Source organism: Triturus cristatus, chromosome 4_1 (assembly GCF_964204655.1).
Source record: "Triturus cristatus chromosome 4_1, aTriCri1.1, whole genome shotgun sequence".
Lineage (NCBI taxonomy): Eukaryota > Metazoa > Chordata > Amphibia > Caudata > Salamandridae > Triturus > Triturus cristatus.
The window spans coordinates 241,202,044-241,219,018 of record NC_140585.1 but is presented as its reverse complement, the minus strand read 5'-3'; positions in this window follow the sequence as shown (position 1 = coordinate 241,219,018).

Here is a 16,975-nt window from a genome sequence, read left to right as displayed (position 1 = left end):
GTCCTGACAAGTGCACCCACTTGCCAGACCTTACCCTTCCCTTTTTATGCATATCAGACACCCCTGTAGTAGGCCCAAGTTAACCCCCTGGGCAGGATGCAGTGTATGTGAAAGGTAGGACATGTACTGAGGTGTGTAACATATCCTGACAGTGAAATACTGCCAAATTTGTTTTTCACTGTTGCAAGGCCATCTTATTCATAGGACAGACTGAGGAATGCTGGGTCCCATGTTTGCAGCATATCTTCCCATAGACATAAGATGGAGAGATGAAGTTTAGTGTGCCTGAATTCAGAATTTAATAGCACATCTTTTAATGAAGATGGTTTTTAAATTGTGTGTTTAGGAACCACACTTTTGGAAGTGGCTGGTTTCTTGTCCTAACCATCCTGTGCGCCTCTGCCTGGTTGTGTATTGACTGTCTGGGTTTGGATGTGACAGGGTCTGGGAAGTGTCTTGACACCAGGGAGGAGTAGGTGAGACAGCACAGGCTGGCCTGCATTTGGTGTGATGGGAGGAGTAGCCCCTTTGATGCGAAGAAAGCTGTGCTGCTGCCACAAAAGAATGGCTCCACCTCCTGCGGAGTGTCTGGGGCCCAGACCCTCACTATCAAAGGAAGAAGGTGTGCACAGGCAGGAAGACACCCAGAACTGGTTTGGCCCGGGCTCAGTGCCCCTTGAACACAAAGACTTCAAAGGCATTTAGGGGTATAAATGTAAGAGCTGAAACTCAAGACTGAAATCCAGACTGAAAAAGCATTGAAACTACTTTGTGATCAAGAGGAACCTCTGCCAAAGGAGAGCAGCTGAAGATACTGAAGAGAAGGACTGCCCTTGCTGTGTGTTCTGGGGCTGGCCTGCAGTTTTCTGATTTGACTAAGGAGAGGACAAGGGACTTTGCTGTGTGCTGTGTCCCTCTGCTTGAGAGGCCTTTGGTGTGTGCTGTGTCCTGAAGTATCTTGTTTCCAAGGGCCCGAGGAGAACTGGTCCCCTGTTGAGGAAACTCAGGAACATCAAAGTTTCCAACAGTGTCTCAGCGACGCTTGGTGCATGTGCTTTTGCCGCCTGAGACTGCCGTGTGGTCTGTGGCGCTGTTTATGAGGTGCCCCGTGACCGTATTGCCCTAGCAGCGTGAAATATCGTCCACGCTACTGCATTGCTGTTTGTGGCTCGAGCTGTCATCGTAACTGAGGCTGTGAGTGAGGATCGCCGCCGCCGGCCCGAGCCACATCGTGCTAAAGGATTTCTTGAAGCTAAGGAAGCTGCAAGGTGAAAGGGATCGTGATCGTTGTTTGCCAAGAGGAATCTGCCCGAGATCGTCAACGAAGGAGAAGGCAGCGCTGTAACCCGTCCGGCTACAGCGTTGCATAAGCAACAGAGCTGCAATGTCATCGGGCCGCCCGGCAGAACGTCCGATGAGCGGAGAGAGAGAGTGAGGCAGCACACCCCCCAGGTAAGGCTTGGACTCCGGTCGGGAGCCGCAAGTGTGTGTGGCCTGGGGAGGTGTGCAAGAGGAGTACAGGAGTGCTTCGATCTCTCTCCCGCTGCACTGCGTTAGACGCGCTGAGTCCCCGAGCAGCTCATACCTGCCCAACAGTACCGGGGCCGCCTCTTTGAGCTTACAACCTTTGTCTCTGCTGTTGGGGCTTAGTGGTGCCCGAGTTGACCGCGCAGATTGGCTTGTAGCATTATTCTTGCATTACAAACCGCATTATTCCTTGCATTATGAACTGCCTGATTCTTGCATTACGAACCGCATTATTCTTGCATTACGAACTGCCTGATTCTTGCTTTACGAACTGCCTTGTTCTTGCATTACGAACTGCCTTATTCTTGCATTATGAACTGCCTGATTTTTGCATTACAAACCGCAATATTCCTTGCATTACGAACTGCCTGATTCTTGCATTACGAACTGCCTTAGTACTTGCATTAAGGACCGCCTTATTACTACATTACGAACTGCATAGCATTGCATCAGGACTGCATTAGATCATCGAAAACTCCTCATTAATACCGCAAGAACCTACAAGTGATTTCTGGCCTAATAACCGGCAAAGTGAAATATTATGAATACGCATATGTTGGATTTTTATCGTTTGGTGTTATCGTATTCCTTTTGATAAAGATACAGCTATTTTTGTAAAACCAGTGTGGTGTCCATTTGTTGTGTTATCACTGTGTTACTGGGGGTGTGGTTGCAAATACTTTACACATTGCCTTGGAGATAAGCCTGGCTGCTCGTGCCAAGCTACCGGGAGGTGAGCAGGGGTTATCTGAGAGTGTGTCCCTCCTTTCCCTGACTAGAAGCAAGGGTCCCTATTTGGACTAAGGTATCTACCTCAGCCAACTAGAGACCCCCAGTTCCAACAACTGTCAATTCAGGAAATTGTTGAAAGCGTCCTAATTTTAAGTGATTTTTCTCCTGTGTGTGCTTGTTTGTACCTGTAGAGAGCACCGAGATGCCCTCGGGTGAGTCGTGCACTTAATTAAATTAATTAACATAACATAACATATGGCAGGATTTGGGTTCTCCCCATTCAACCATTGGATTTCCTTGACAGCCTCTTTTAGCCATTGGCTTTAGACTTCATCAATCACAGCCTGGCACATCCCAGTGGCGTATTCATCTCTCACCCAATGCTATTGGATGTTGGGGTGAGCCCCACTACCTCCACTCGACAGCTTGCACTGGACTCCATGAGGGGCTACTTTACAACCAATGTCCTCTGTAGCTGTTCGTCTAAGTATGTGGCAACAACATGCTTGTCTGTACAGTATTCTTGGTTGCATGCACTAGAGAGAGATGAAATGTGCATACATGCAAATGAACCAGCCACCACTTGAAGTTAGTTATAGAGGTACGGATCCCCTATTCCTATCCACTATTTTCATTTTTGTTGAATAGCTCAGTCGTGTAGTTTAAAGCATAATTTCCCGAATAGACTAGCTTAAAAACCCTAAGCTAAGATACTGTTGAGACGGACAGCTCACAACATTTTCCAGTGGTTTAATATTAATGACAGTACACAGAACATTACTCCTTTGGAACAAAATTATAATGATGTACCAATAAGGAGCATTCTTCATTTCTCACATGTAAAGAACAACACAACACTCAGGGACACTAAAATGTTCGAGAGAGAGTCAATGGAGAGATGAGGGGCACTTTTGCGGGTGATAGCGAGGGAAGCCGAGGACGAGGTCATTCAGGGGTTGTGGGGGGGGGGGGGACAGATTCTCGTACCCGGCACCACCAGCGCTAAGGCCATCATTGCTATAAAACACCTCAACATCAGGAACTAGGCCAGACAATGCCTGCAATAGGTTGCAATCGCATCATACCTGTCTATCCAATACTGGATAATTTAATAGCTGCCTGTCAGTCACTTCTCGTCAGTTACTTGACCACTTAATTTCTTCTATTAGCTACTGGCTCAAAGTTTTCCTTCCCATCACTTCCTAGACCATATATCTGCTGTCCGTCATTGAGCCATAGGATTCCTGACCACCACTTACTGGACCAATGGATGCACGAGCATTCTTCACTACAGGATGAAATGCCTGTTTCTGTCTTCCAAGTCCTTTGTCTCTATACTTCTCTCTCCCTTCGCGTGTCCTTTGCAGTCTCCTCCAAACTCATATTATCAAGGACAGTGTTAAAAATTATCGCCGGTTTAGCGGCAGAAAACCGCCGCTAAAACGGCGATAATGGGCTTGATAATATGCTCTATGGAATTCCAATTGAAGCCCATGTTAGCTGTCCTTCACATCTAACCTGGGATTCAATTGGAATTCCATAGAGCATATTATCAAGCCCATTATCGCCGTTTTAGCGGCAGTTTTCTGCCGCTAAAGCGGCGATAATTTTATCTCCTGTCTTGATAATATGCCCCACTGACTGTCTCCGTCCTCCTCTGTTTGACATATGTACACATGCATGCTAACTCCCCCTTGCTATCTCTCGTTCGGTATCTGTTATACTCACTCTGTTCATGCACTCTACTTCTCCACTACAATTCTATTCTCTTGATTGGTAATGCTCTCATTGCAGTCTGGTCTACATCTCATGCAATCCGTGGTTTCTTCCTTTAACTCTACATCTAGTCAGTCTTGCGCACTATTGCTGGTTCCATCTGTCTGGGGGGGGAGGGGGGGATCAACAGAGCACAGAAAGCAGATGTCTGGCACAGCTGCGGAAGCTGCTGGTGCTCTGTGCTGTGATTTGGGGCAAGGTTGTTCTGCTCAAGCGGCAAATCATCAGGAGGCTGCTCAGTTCACACTGTGCCTCAAACCTGGTCCCTCAAATCAAAAATGAAGCAGGATAGTCACCGTCGCAATGCTATACGCGCATCGCATGTTTGTCTCGGAGAGCACCAGCAGCCAGTTCCGTAGCAAGGATGCTATGGGCCCTGATGCAAGCAAGGAAATACCCTCTATGCCTGCTGTTGGGGTAGTAAAATACAGCAAATATCAGAGTTTAATGTGCCCGTGAGGGCTCTGGGACCCGGTGCCAATGCACCGGCTGCACCAATGGTAGCTATACCCCTATTAGCAGCAGTGCCAGTCTCACTCCCAGCAACATATAGTAGCCAGACGACTGCTAGGCTCTCTTCAGTGTGCCCAGGGCACACTTGTTGAAAATTCCTTTCTGCGTAAGTTTCTTATTTCCCCTTTCTGAGCAGGAGCTTGGCATGGGTGGGCAGACGATATGCAGGCAAACATCCCAAATAGATATTTTCCATCTCACTTCTTTATGGCGTCACTACCTCTTAGCTGGAGGAATGGCAGCGCCAATTGCAATTTTGATCTGCTCACCACTCTGCACTTCAGAGATACAATGAAGTCTTTTCTGTCTGTCTGGGCATCTCATATGGAGCGCTCTCCTTTTGGTTCACTGCGCCGGGATGAAAAGACAGGGGCATATTTAACAAAAAGTCACACAGCGCAGCAAGGTACCTTTCTGCACTGCGCTGCGTGACAGGAAATGACAAGAACGTACCATATTTAACACATTATGGCGCATTCATGTCTTTTCCCAGCGATTAAGCAAGCACAATATGCTGTCTAGCACCAACGCAGGCGCCCTTGAACCATGGTTCAATGGTGCCTGCATTGTAAGCACGATTGTTTTTGTGCCACCTTCCTTCACAAAAACAATCCCCAGAGGCACTTGATGCTTTCTATGTGTGCTGCAGAATGCAGAATGCAGCACACACAGAAAGAGGCAGTAACGAGGAGAAATAAGGATATTGCTTCTTGTTACGCCTCCCCTGGGAAGGCATGGCATTCTGACGCCTTCCCAGGTCTACCACTAATGGTAAATCTGGGAATGCTTCAGAATCCATGGGTGGATGGATGGGTGGGAACTCCCACGTTCCACCCATGGAACGCCTTCACAGGGCAGATTAAGGCAACGCAGTGATTTGCACTGCGTTGCATTACTCTGTATTTATCAAGCCACTCAGAGCAACGTAAGGTGGCCTTGCATGGTTTGATAAATCTTACTTAGGTTTTGCATCGCCCTTGCACCCCTTCATGCAGAGAACTATTTGCAAGTACAGCCATCTCTGTTCCCTCATGGTGGCTCCTTCTCTTGAGTCCAATTCTAATGTGCCAATCAGTGCTTAATTTGAGAAGGGGGTTGCCAGTGGGGGCCATCTGCACTTATTTTAAGGGACCAGTCCTTATTTTTCCGCAATAGATAGTTACTGAGCGAAAGAGGGGAGAGGAGTTGGCCTAATGGCTAGGGCACTCGACCTCGGACCTAGGGAACTGGGTTCGAGTCTCGGTAATGACGCTAAAACATCCTGTGATTCTGGGCACATCACTTAATCTCCCCGTGCCTAACAAAAACATAATGTGTGTCCTCATGTAACATAACTGGTGCTATGTAAAGCCCTATGATACCTGATTGGATTCGGGTCAAGTTTGCGCTATATAAGACTCTGCAAAAAAAAGAGTGGCAAATCATACAAAGCAGAAAGACGGAGAAAGAGAAAGACAAAAAAACCTGTCACAAAGGGAGAAAGCAGGAACCTGCATGAGTGAGATTAAGAGGCAGGGAGTAGCTGGTAGAGGATTAAAGAGGCATGAAGTAGATTTAAGACTATCAGGTACTCAAAGCAGCGTCATTTAATGGCATCAGCTGTGGACGTCTGACCAGACTTTGGGGCTGCTGTACTAATAAGCACAGGTGCTAATGCAGCATGCATTGGCACATTACATCGAGACCTATTGGCTTTGCCTATACTTATTTCCAGCATAGGCTGCTGTTTGAACCGTGACAATTCTGACAAGGAAAATCAAGCAATGTCCCTGTAGGAGAGTAGGATCTGCTTCACATGTTTACCCCCACTTTTTGATGGGGTTTCACTGTTTTTCAACTTTAGTCCGGCTGGGTCCCTGCTATTCAGGGCCCCAGCCTAGCTGCTTCCTCTCTAAATTGATTGCATGTACTTTAGGTACACCACAGATTGGATCCTGAGGTACCCTTGTGAGTCCCTAGTATATGATATACTATTTCCCCAGGTCATAGGTACCGAAGAGGCCTACCAGGGGTTGAAGCATGTATTATGCCACCCCTGGAAAGCCACCCAAAATGACACCACAGGTCTGCTACTGCAGCCTGGGTAAGGTGGTGCATGCACCCCTTACTGAGGTATAGGTTCACTATACCTCACCTATCACTGCACATACAAACCTATCAGTCACTCCTATGGCATGCCTTAACAATCCTGAAGGCAGAGTGCTTGGTTTTATGTGAGAGGGTAACCAGGCATGAGTTGAGCCCCACTGCAGCCTTCGGAATCTCTTTTCCGGGGTTGTCAGTGGTGCAGCCTGACCATATACTCTTAAGTGCATTATATCTTAAACGGTTAATGCTAACTTTGGACTGGCTGCTCGGAAACATGTCGTGTTTGGTGTGAAACACCTTGGAATCATACCCCCACACGAGTAACTAGTGTGGGGGTATGATCCCACCCTTCTAGAGGGAGAGACATGGCAGCACTGGTATACCCGGTAGAAATCTAACAGAGTCCTCGCATCACAAAATGGATGCTGCAGCCACAGACACAAGTCTGGCCTCCTGCTGCTGACCGAAACGCCGACAGGGGAGGCCTGGACAATAGGTTTCCTGTCACAGAGAGGTGTAACCACCTCCCAGACAGGCTGATGTATATTGGGGCTGGGTGGGAGCACTCTTTGAGTGCTTTGAAGTCCTGCACTGGGGGCACATTTGGTGTCCCTGTGCATAGCCCAGCTCAAACTGGTTCAAGAGCTTCCAGCCCGCTCTGGCACAAAACTGGACAAAGGAAATGGGTGTAGCCATCCCTCTTTCCAAACTCTCCCATAGGTGGGTCCCTAGAGCTAGTCCAACCCCTTCCTTGGGTATAAGTAAGGAACCTCTATAACCAGAACTTTAGATATCCCTGGACAAAACTCTGAAGCTGAATCCTGGAACTTCGACGCTCTTCTCAAGACTAGAGGACTGAAGAAATCTCCCTTGGGGTCAAGGAGTGACTCCCCTTCTTGGCAGGCACCAACGAAGCATTTTGCCGGTCTGCATTTCCGAAGCTCCCGCCGGACTCCGAAGTATTTGCAGACCAGAAAGAGTTCCCAGCACAGCTGAAACCCGCAGCCCTCGTGAGTAGCGTGGAACCAGAACTCCTGGTCACCGTGCACTTTTGCAAGTGCATTGACTTCTCGACTTCTCTTGAAGTCGTGCTTGGAGTTACTTGTAGCCCCCACCTCGAGCAGAAAATCCACTGAAGATTGTCAGCCTAGACACCCCGAGTGATCCGTGGGCCACCATTTTTTGTTTCCTCTCGAGGTCCCTTCGCGATCCCTGGTCCGTTGACTGGTGGGTTCCTGAGGGGGTAACTTTGATTTTCCTTGGGCTTCTTCGGTTGCTCCAGGCGTGCCCCAACTCCTGAACAAGTGGTGAGTCCCTCAGACCTTGCTGGTCTGCACCGAAGCATCTTTCTCGTTTCTGCGTGGGTTGCTGTTACCAATGCTTGTTGTATCCAATCCGGGCACCGACGCTGCAGCACTCAACATCCTTTGTGGCACAGCTTGAATCTAGCTCCTGGTTGTCCTCAACGCTCCTGGTCCTTGTGGCTGAAGAGTTAAGCTGCACCCTCTTCACCTGAAGCACCCGACACCGGTGAGCATTCGCCTATCACCTGTCCCCTCTGCTTTCAGGTTCTTCTCATCTTTGATCCAGGCTTGGATCTCTTCGGACACTTCTCATCTTCCCGGCAGCAGCACTTCTTTGCCAGCTCCCATTGAAATCGATGACGCGACCCGACACCATTTGACACCTATGCACCCGGCTTCCCTGGGTGAGGTAACACGAGTACTCAGGTGCTCCCGTGGGTGTTGGCCCTAGAACTTCCTAAGTCCCAAAGGGTTTGGTCCTAGTTTGATTCTAAGTGTCCCTAATCTTTAAAAATCTAACTGCGACTTTTCCCATAGAAGCTAACGGGAGCTCGCGGCTGTGTTCTCACACTGCACACGGCCCCCGTGGGTCTCCTGTGTCACTACCTTGGGTGGTTCCTTGGGGTCCCAGCGATTCTACAGGCTCTAGGCCTTGTGTCTACTCAAGTTGTGGTTCTTATACCACTATTTTAGTATATGGTTTGGCTCGCCCCTAGGGCCTGACGTGTATTTGTGCTTATTACTGTCATATTTGAAGTATAACTTATGTGTTTTGACCTCTGGCCTCATAAAGAGACTAGGAGGGTGTGTTTAGAAATAAATACATATATTTTATATATATACCTGGTGTGATTGTTTTTCATTTAGCCATTCAAGAGATTATAGACTGGTAAAACAAGCTGCTTTACATTCCTTCAAGACTTAGCCTGAAGGCTGCTCTCCATAGCTTACCACTATAGGATATCTTTCAATAAAGGTTGTATTTAACCTATAACCAATAAGGGGTTGTTTGGACTGGTGCAAGGTGCCCACTATAACTAGTGGACAGCATATACCAGGCCAACTTCTCACAGTCCCCCCTTCTTTGTGAGAAAAATCAAAGCTCACAAGGGACACTGATACTAAAGATGGACTATAGCTTCGAGGATTTGTCTTTAGTCACCAAAGAATTGGCAACAAGTCCATCATAAAACAATGGCATGAAATTCCTGTTGCATCTCTTAGGTCTGGCGTTAGCCAAGACATTTTGATTTTACTAAAATCTGTATACTGTACTTACATATAGGTGAATTCAGCCATCTCTTTTCATCCTGTCGTCTGTTGTTGTGTCATTCACATTTTGCTTCCGCACACTGCAGGATATAGCACGGGGCAGTGGGTCAGCCTTCTTAAGCCATTGGTTAACTTCACTTTGAGTGACTGCATTTTGCTCCCTCACAAGGAGCACATCCGTAAGAAACTAGTTCCTTTCAGTACCAGCGTTTTTATTTTTACTTTATAATTACTTTAGTGTTGCTTTTGTGTTTAGCACCTGATGTGATAGGACATTTCTGATGCACATTTCATCTTTTATCAGATCCCATTTCCTGCCAATACTGTTGTAAATTCCTTTTAGAGTATTTTGCTTTTCTGACTGCTGCTATTTCACAACATTCCAGATTGTGTCCATTGGAATCTTTCATTTTCTTTCTTTCTTTCTTTCTTTCTTTCTTTCTTTCTTTCTTTCTTTCTTTCTTTCTTTCTTTCTTTCTTTCATCCAGGTAGAGCTTTTCCTCTAATATATATTAGTGGCCTGTCCACTCACAGAGTTGTTGTTTATAGGTGACTAGGATGAGACCAGACTTGTTCCTCTTTCTCCACCTTTGTTCACACAACACAGAGAGTCATCAGCTGTCACAAACAAGTTCAGGGAAATCTTTCGGTGATTTCTGAGAAAAGAGTAATTTAATAGTTTGGCCTTGCAGAGAGGTAGATAAGGGTAAGGCTGAGGCTGACCACATTTAGACTTCTGTGTGTTGTTTAAATGTGATAAGTCCCGCACAGCCTGTTTTGCTTTCATGCCATTAGAACATTAGACTAGTGATAAATTTGTTAGGTAACAGGCGTATTGTGACATTATTTATACTATTTTATTGGCACACTAGGATGACAATGTACACAATGAGTTATCTCTTAATATCATTAACAGCAACGAGAACTGATATGACATAACTGATGCACTATCCCTGTCTGTGCTAAGTTCCCCAGGTGCAAACAGGGACAGTGCACCCTCTTACAAGTAACCCGCTGCCCCAATGCAGCTGTGAACTTGCACTGCCCTGAGGGCATGGCATTCAGTGACAGGTGGAGCGCTGTTCGAATCATCTGCTCCATCTTTTTCTGTGCAGGTGGTGCTTGCATGCGAGATCCCGCTGCAGACAGGTGCAGTGAGTGACTGCACCTGTCTTCAGGGGGATGCCAGGGTGGTGTTATATTTCTTGTGGGAAATATTGCATTGTCAATTCTTGTATACAATCACTCAGTCTCCTAGCAACGAAGTCTCTCTGGGGATTCTAGATTGTGGATTCCTCAGTGTGGCTTGGCTGAGGAGCTGAGAAGATACTTCTGGGGGTTGTTCTCTGTATCTTGATAAATCTACTATCCTACAAGACCTGCATGGATCCTGTGGTCTTTAAAAATGGCGACGAGGATGGGATGGATCAATAATCAACCAAAGAGAGCACAGAAAGTTTGACTCCACAAAGAGCATTGAGAAGAAGACCCCCAGTTTGTATGTGAGCACTTGCGCCGAAGAAATTTTCAAGGAGAAGGTGTCCTCTGACTGGGAGCTAGTGTATTGAATTTCGAAGAAGGGAGAGATCGCTCTCTGGTCGGAAGCTGGCTGTTGGACGCCCTGTTTCTAACAAGATAACATATGATCATATGTGAGTAAAGCGACGGTTGAATTTGTCTGAAGTGCGTCTGGAAAATTTGATGGGAAGTGCACATTACCAAGCGTGGTGATTGAACTATTGAAGCAACTGCGTGCTCGGCGGAACTGCAGTGGTTTGGGAATTTGTTTCCCGTGAAATTCACTGTTTTCTGTGACGATTGAACTGGCAATTGGAGTAAAGTTGTAAAGAAATGAAAAGTACAGTAAACCAACGTGTCGAGAAAACGATCGAACCTCAGTTTACATCGTGAGTGAAATACCTGTTGTCATTTGAAGGAGGGGAACGGCTGTAGAGCGTGCGGGAGTCAGTTGCCATCTCTTTGAAAGAAAACCCTTCACGAGCGTACGTGTCCAAATCGCGTGCGGTTCCGGCGTCCATCTTCTTTGGAGGTTCGAGTTAACAGGATGGTTTGAAAGAAACACGGCGATTGGTCTGGACTAAATCAACGTCATTTCCAAAACATACGCAGTGATTGGTGCTCATAACAGAGAGCTCGAGATGTGTCACTGTGTGTTGCTTAGCTACTGAAAGGAGCGCAAAGATTGCAGCGTTCAACGCGACGTCACCGCTGAAACGTACTCAGTGATTGGTGCACGTAACAGTGAGCTAATTGGTGTTTCGGAGCGTTGCCAAGTTACTGCATAAATCTCACACAGCGCTTACGAGGAGATCGGAATGGTGGTTCAATCAGTGTCAACGATCTAGGAACACAAGCAGTGTACACGGAATCGCCCCTAGTGAACCAAAATCTTAGGTGGGACAAATTAAACTACATTTTGACGCTGATTGTGAATGGAAAAGAGTTTGGTTACACACCATTACGCAAACTATTTCATGGTGTAATAAGTTAAGTAATTGTGTTGAAAAGGTGTAGTCCAGGATTGTGATAATACGTTATGGCTACGCAAAATATTCCTCCGCCTCCTACCTTTCTACAAGAACCAGGTCCTACCTGTATGGAATGGGAGGACTGGAAGGAGGCGTTTGTTACATATTTAGAGGCTATAGGTGGGGATGTATTTTTGCCCAAAAGGAAGTTTGCAATTTTGAAGTTGAGTTTGGGGGTTGAAGGAAGAAAAGTACTGAGCACGTTGCCAAGTTTTATTCAGCATAGTGAGAACGCCAACTCTGAATCTGATGACGATCAGCATGATATATATGAGAGTGCAATGTCTGCATTGTCAGAGAATTTTGGTAAAAAATTAAGTCTCGTGGTCGAGAGACACAAGTTTTTCTCCCGAGTTCAAAAACAAGGAGAGAAAATAGAGCAAAATGTTTCTGCCTTACGTAGATTAGCGATCACATGTAAATTCAAGGAATTGAGAGATGAAATCATTAGAGACCAATTAATAAATAGAACAAACAATTCAAAAATTCAAGAGAAACTATTAGATTTAAAAGATCCCTCGTTAGACAAATCCTTAGAAATTGCAAAACGCATTGAGAACACTTCCCAATACGTTAAGGATTTAGCAGATACCAAATCAAAAGCCGATTCTGATACAAGCAAAGTAAGTGTTATTCACAGTAAAAAAAATCCAAAGGTAGATAGTGAAAACAAGAAAACACCGTATTTGAAAAAAGATAATGTCACAAAAAGAAGAGTATGTTATAGGTGTGGGAGTAACAAACAAACCATTGTCCTGCATTGAAAACCCGATGCTTTAAATGCAGAAGGATTGGCCATTTCTCTAGAGTTTGCAAAGGGGAGGGATTCCATAATGTAAAGAAATCTGTAAACATGGTTAGAGAAAATGTCACAGATAGTCCTTTCATTGAGAAATTGAGTGATTTAGATTCAGACATTGAAGTGATGGTAGTAAGTGACGGCGAGACACAAAGTCTGGGAAATTCTGATAGGTACGTGCCTCCCAAGTGCATGGTCAATATCAATAAAGTGGATATTCCCATGTGGGCCGATTCTTGTTCCCCATTTTCTCTAGTCGACAAACAATGGTGGAAAAAGATGAAGGGTGTGGAATTAATAGCAACTGACGTAGAACCTCAAGGATATTGTGGAACTAAATTGCCAGTCATTGGTTATTTTAAAGCCTTTATGTCTTTCATGGGAAGGGAGACTGAAGCAAAAGTATATGTTGTGGAAACTGGAAAATGCCTATTGGGTTGGGTGGAGCAGAAAAATTTGGGAATCATTCTTAATCCAAATCATCCTTCGCAAGTTTTGTTAACAGAGATGGGGGAACAATAAGTGGATTGAGCAATTTCCAAATTTGTTCAGGGACGGTTTGGGATGTCTCAAAAACTTTGAACACCGAATAATTTTGAAAAATAATGTTGTACCCAAAGTGCATAAAGTTCGGAATGTACCCCTAGCTTTACGGGGCAAATTGAAGGATGAGTTAGAAAGATTATGTAAGGAGGGTGTGATTGAGGCGATAGAAGCGTCAGAATGGTTGAGTCCAATTGTGATCGCACACAAACCCAATGGAAATATTCGGATGTGTGTGGACTTGCGGGACCTGAGTGAATGTATATGGGTAGATAGACATCCATTACCTCATATTAATGAGATTTTATCTAGTATTGCTGGAGGTAAATGTTTCACCACATTAGACTTGTGCAGCGCTTACCATCAAGTGCGTTTAAAAAAGGAATCTAAGCATCTCACTTCATTCATAACACCCGAGGGCGCATATCAATTTGTAAGAATGCCATTTGGGTTGGCATCAGCGTCATCAGTATTCCAGAGAGTGATGCAAACCATATTAAAAGGAATGGATAAAGTATTAGTATTTCAAGATGATGTTTTGATATGGGGAGAAAATAACGGTCAACATGATACAACGTTGTTAGAGGTCCTACAGAGATTGGAGTCTGCTGGTCTGACGATTAGCCTCCAAAAATGTAAGTTTGCTCAACCTACTGTTGAAAATTTAGGACACACATTATCGTCTGAAGGCATTAAACCGAAACTGAATTTGGTTGCTGATTTGGAAAAAGCTCCTCCTCCCCGTGACAAAGAACAGTTAAGATCATTTCTTGGCTTAGCTGAATATTATTCGAAATTTGTTCGTCACTTTCCTGAACAGGTACATCCTTTGCGTTGTTTGATGAAAAAGGGTGTACCCTTTGTATGGTCTTTGGAATGTCAATCAGCATTCACAGATGTCAAGAGAGCAGTTGCCAATGCCACGGCGTTGTGCTCTTTCAACCCAGAACATGAAACGATAATCATTACAGATGCTAGTGGATATGGTTTGGGGGCGGTTTTGATGCAAAGGCACGAGGGTAAAGAAAGAGTAGTAGCCTTTGCCTCACGTACCCTTAAGGGGGCTGAACCTTCATAAACCACTATCGAGAAAGAGGCTCTGGCTTGCTGGTGGGGTGTACAACATTTTAGAATCTATGTATGGGGAATAAGATTTGAACTATATACAGATCATAAACCTTTGATAGACATCTTTACTATAGCAGGTGCAGGAAGAGCCACGCCGCGAATAGCAAAATGGTTATATCGTTTACAAGAGTATTCATTTGATGTGAAATATGTCCCAGGGGTGAGAAATGTCAATGCAGATTGTTTATCTCGTCTACCAGTGGTTGGTAAAGTGAATGATGGTGAGAACGATGAAGAATGGATGGTTGCCAATATTGAAAACGTATGTAGTGCTATTACGGAGAAGGAATGGCAAGAAGCGATTGCTTCCGATACAGTTTTGGTGAATGTGATCAAACAGTTACCTTCCTATTATGTTTGGAAAGTGGATGAGTATGTGAGATGCTATAAAGATGTGTGGGATGAATTATCCGTAGTTAACGGAATTGTTAGGAGGTGTGACAAATTAGTTGTTCCTTCTTCATTAAGAACAAGGTTGATGGAATTGTTACACGAGGGTCATGGAGGCATGTCAGCTGTCAAAAGGAAGGCTAGGATGGATTTTTGGTGGCCAGGAATGGACAGGGACATAGAGAGATGTGTAAGAGAGTGTGTATCGTGTACGTGCAGTGACAAGTCTCATGTCTTGAAGGAGACTCCAATTAATCCCATAAGGATACCCGAGAACCCGTGAGAGAGGTTGGGGATTGATGTTTGTGGGCCATTTGATTGTTTGTCAGCTTCGGAAAGATTTGCGATTGTCATGATGGACTATCACTCAAAATGGCCTGAAGTGGCATTTGTAAGGGAGGTTAAGTCAAGCAGTATAATTGCGTTTTGTGATGAAATTTTTAGAAGAGAGGGATGTCCAGCAGAGATTCTATCAGACAATGGACCACAATTTACTTCTGAGGAATTTAGTAGTTTTCTTACTAAATTGGGCATTAAGCATTTAAGGACGCCAGTGTATCATCCCCGGGGTAATGGTTTAGTGGAGCGCTTTAACCGTGTTTTGGGGGAGTGCATTCAACTATGCATGTCAACCAATAAGTGTTGGAAAACTGAAATAAAAGATTTACTATGGAACTATAGGACCACTCCTCATTCAGGGCCTCATGTAGGTAAATAAATTTTACCGGTTCTTAAATACCGAGCCGTACCGAATCGGTAAATTAGAATCGGTAAGTTATATGTAGGTAAAAATTCGGTAACAGTTACCGATTCGGTAACATTCGGTAAATACGAATCGGAATTCACCGATTCGGTAAATACCGAGGTGATAATTACCGATTCGGAAAATACCGAGGTGGTATCTACCGAATCGGAAAATACCGAGGTGGTATCTACCGATTCGGAAAATACCGAATCGGTACGTACGGATTCGGTAAATAACATCACATGACTTGACGAAACAGCTAATCCTGTGCAACGACAGCCCACCCAACCAGGAACTGCCCACACCCAGGCAGGTGTACACAATTAGCCGAAGTGGCCACACCCAGGCAGGTGTACATAATTAGCCGACCCTGGAGAGGCCTGGAGTGCAGAGGAGAGGCAGGGAGCAGTTGCATGTGCGAGCGGGAAACGAACAGCATGTCCAGCCAGAGAACACAGAAAGACGGAGGGGAAAGGAGGAGGAAGCTCAAATTCAGCCCCAAGGAACTCCAGGTGCTGGTGGAGGAGGTGGTGAAGCAGCATCAGAAGCTGTTTGGGAGGCAATCCCTGCAAGTGCCTGAGGCCGAAAAGCGCAACATATGGCTGGCCATCCAGGCGCAGGTCAATGCTGTGGGAGTGACCCACAGGGACATTGAGGTCCTCAAAAAGCGCTGGTATGACCTGAGGATTGTGACCAAGAGGAAGATGGGCGACATCCAGAAGGAGGCCAGCCAGACCGGAGGTGGAACCAACAGGGCACCTGCCCTCACCGAACTGGAGGAGCTGGTGGCGGCCACACTCGAGCAAGAGAGCGTCGTGGGTCTTGGGGACGCCGACAGCTCTGCCAGAGCCGCAACACACCAAGGTAAGACGAAAGCACAGCAATGTAGCCTCCCCTACCCCTATCCCACATCCCCCATTGTGAAACGAGAATCACACTGCAGTCCACACGTGTCAGTGCAGACAGGCAATGCATTCCGGGAGATGTAGTCAGGGCAACACTAACCATGACGTAAATGTCACAGGGCAACAAGGCATGTCACGCACTCGAGGCACAAGGAGACAGAGGACAGATTGGAATGTGAAATGATTTATTGTGACGCTTGCAATGCAGCCCTTCGGGGACACTGAGCCAATGTTGTTTTCTGTCCACAGATGTGACATCATGCAGTACAGGGCATGCTGCAGGGGAGACGGCACACCGGCCACAAAAATCACCTCTAGCCAGCACGAGTTCAGACCAGGGAGCAGGCCCACTTGCAGCCGCACCACCTACGCAGCCAGCCTCGCCGCACACAGAGCCAGCATCACCTCACCGAGAGCCAGCATCACCACCACCAGAGCCAGCATCGCCACTTATGTTCGATTCACCGGCCACATCTCCGCTTGCAGGTGTGAGAATGAGGAGGCGTCCAGCAGCCAGGCTACGAGCCTTAGACACCTCGTCAGACGACAGCATGGGCCCAGAAGACCGCACCGGGCCCCAGGAAGGGAGCCATCCCACTGTGCCCCACACCTCACAGGCAGCACAGACGGGAGCAAGAGGGCGCCGCAGGTCGCGTGTCCAGAGTCCACCAGCACCCACTGACGGCCATGGTGTCTTCTTGGGG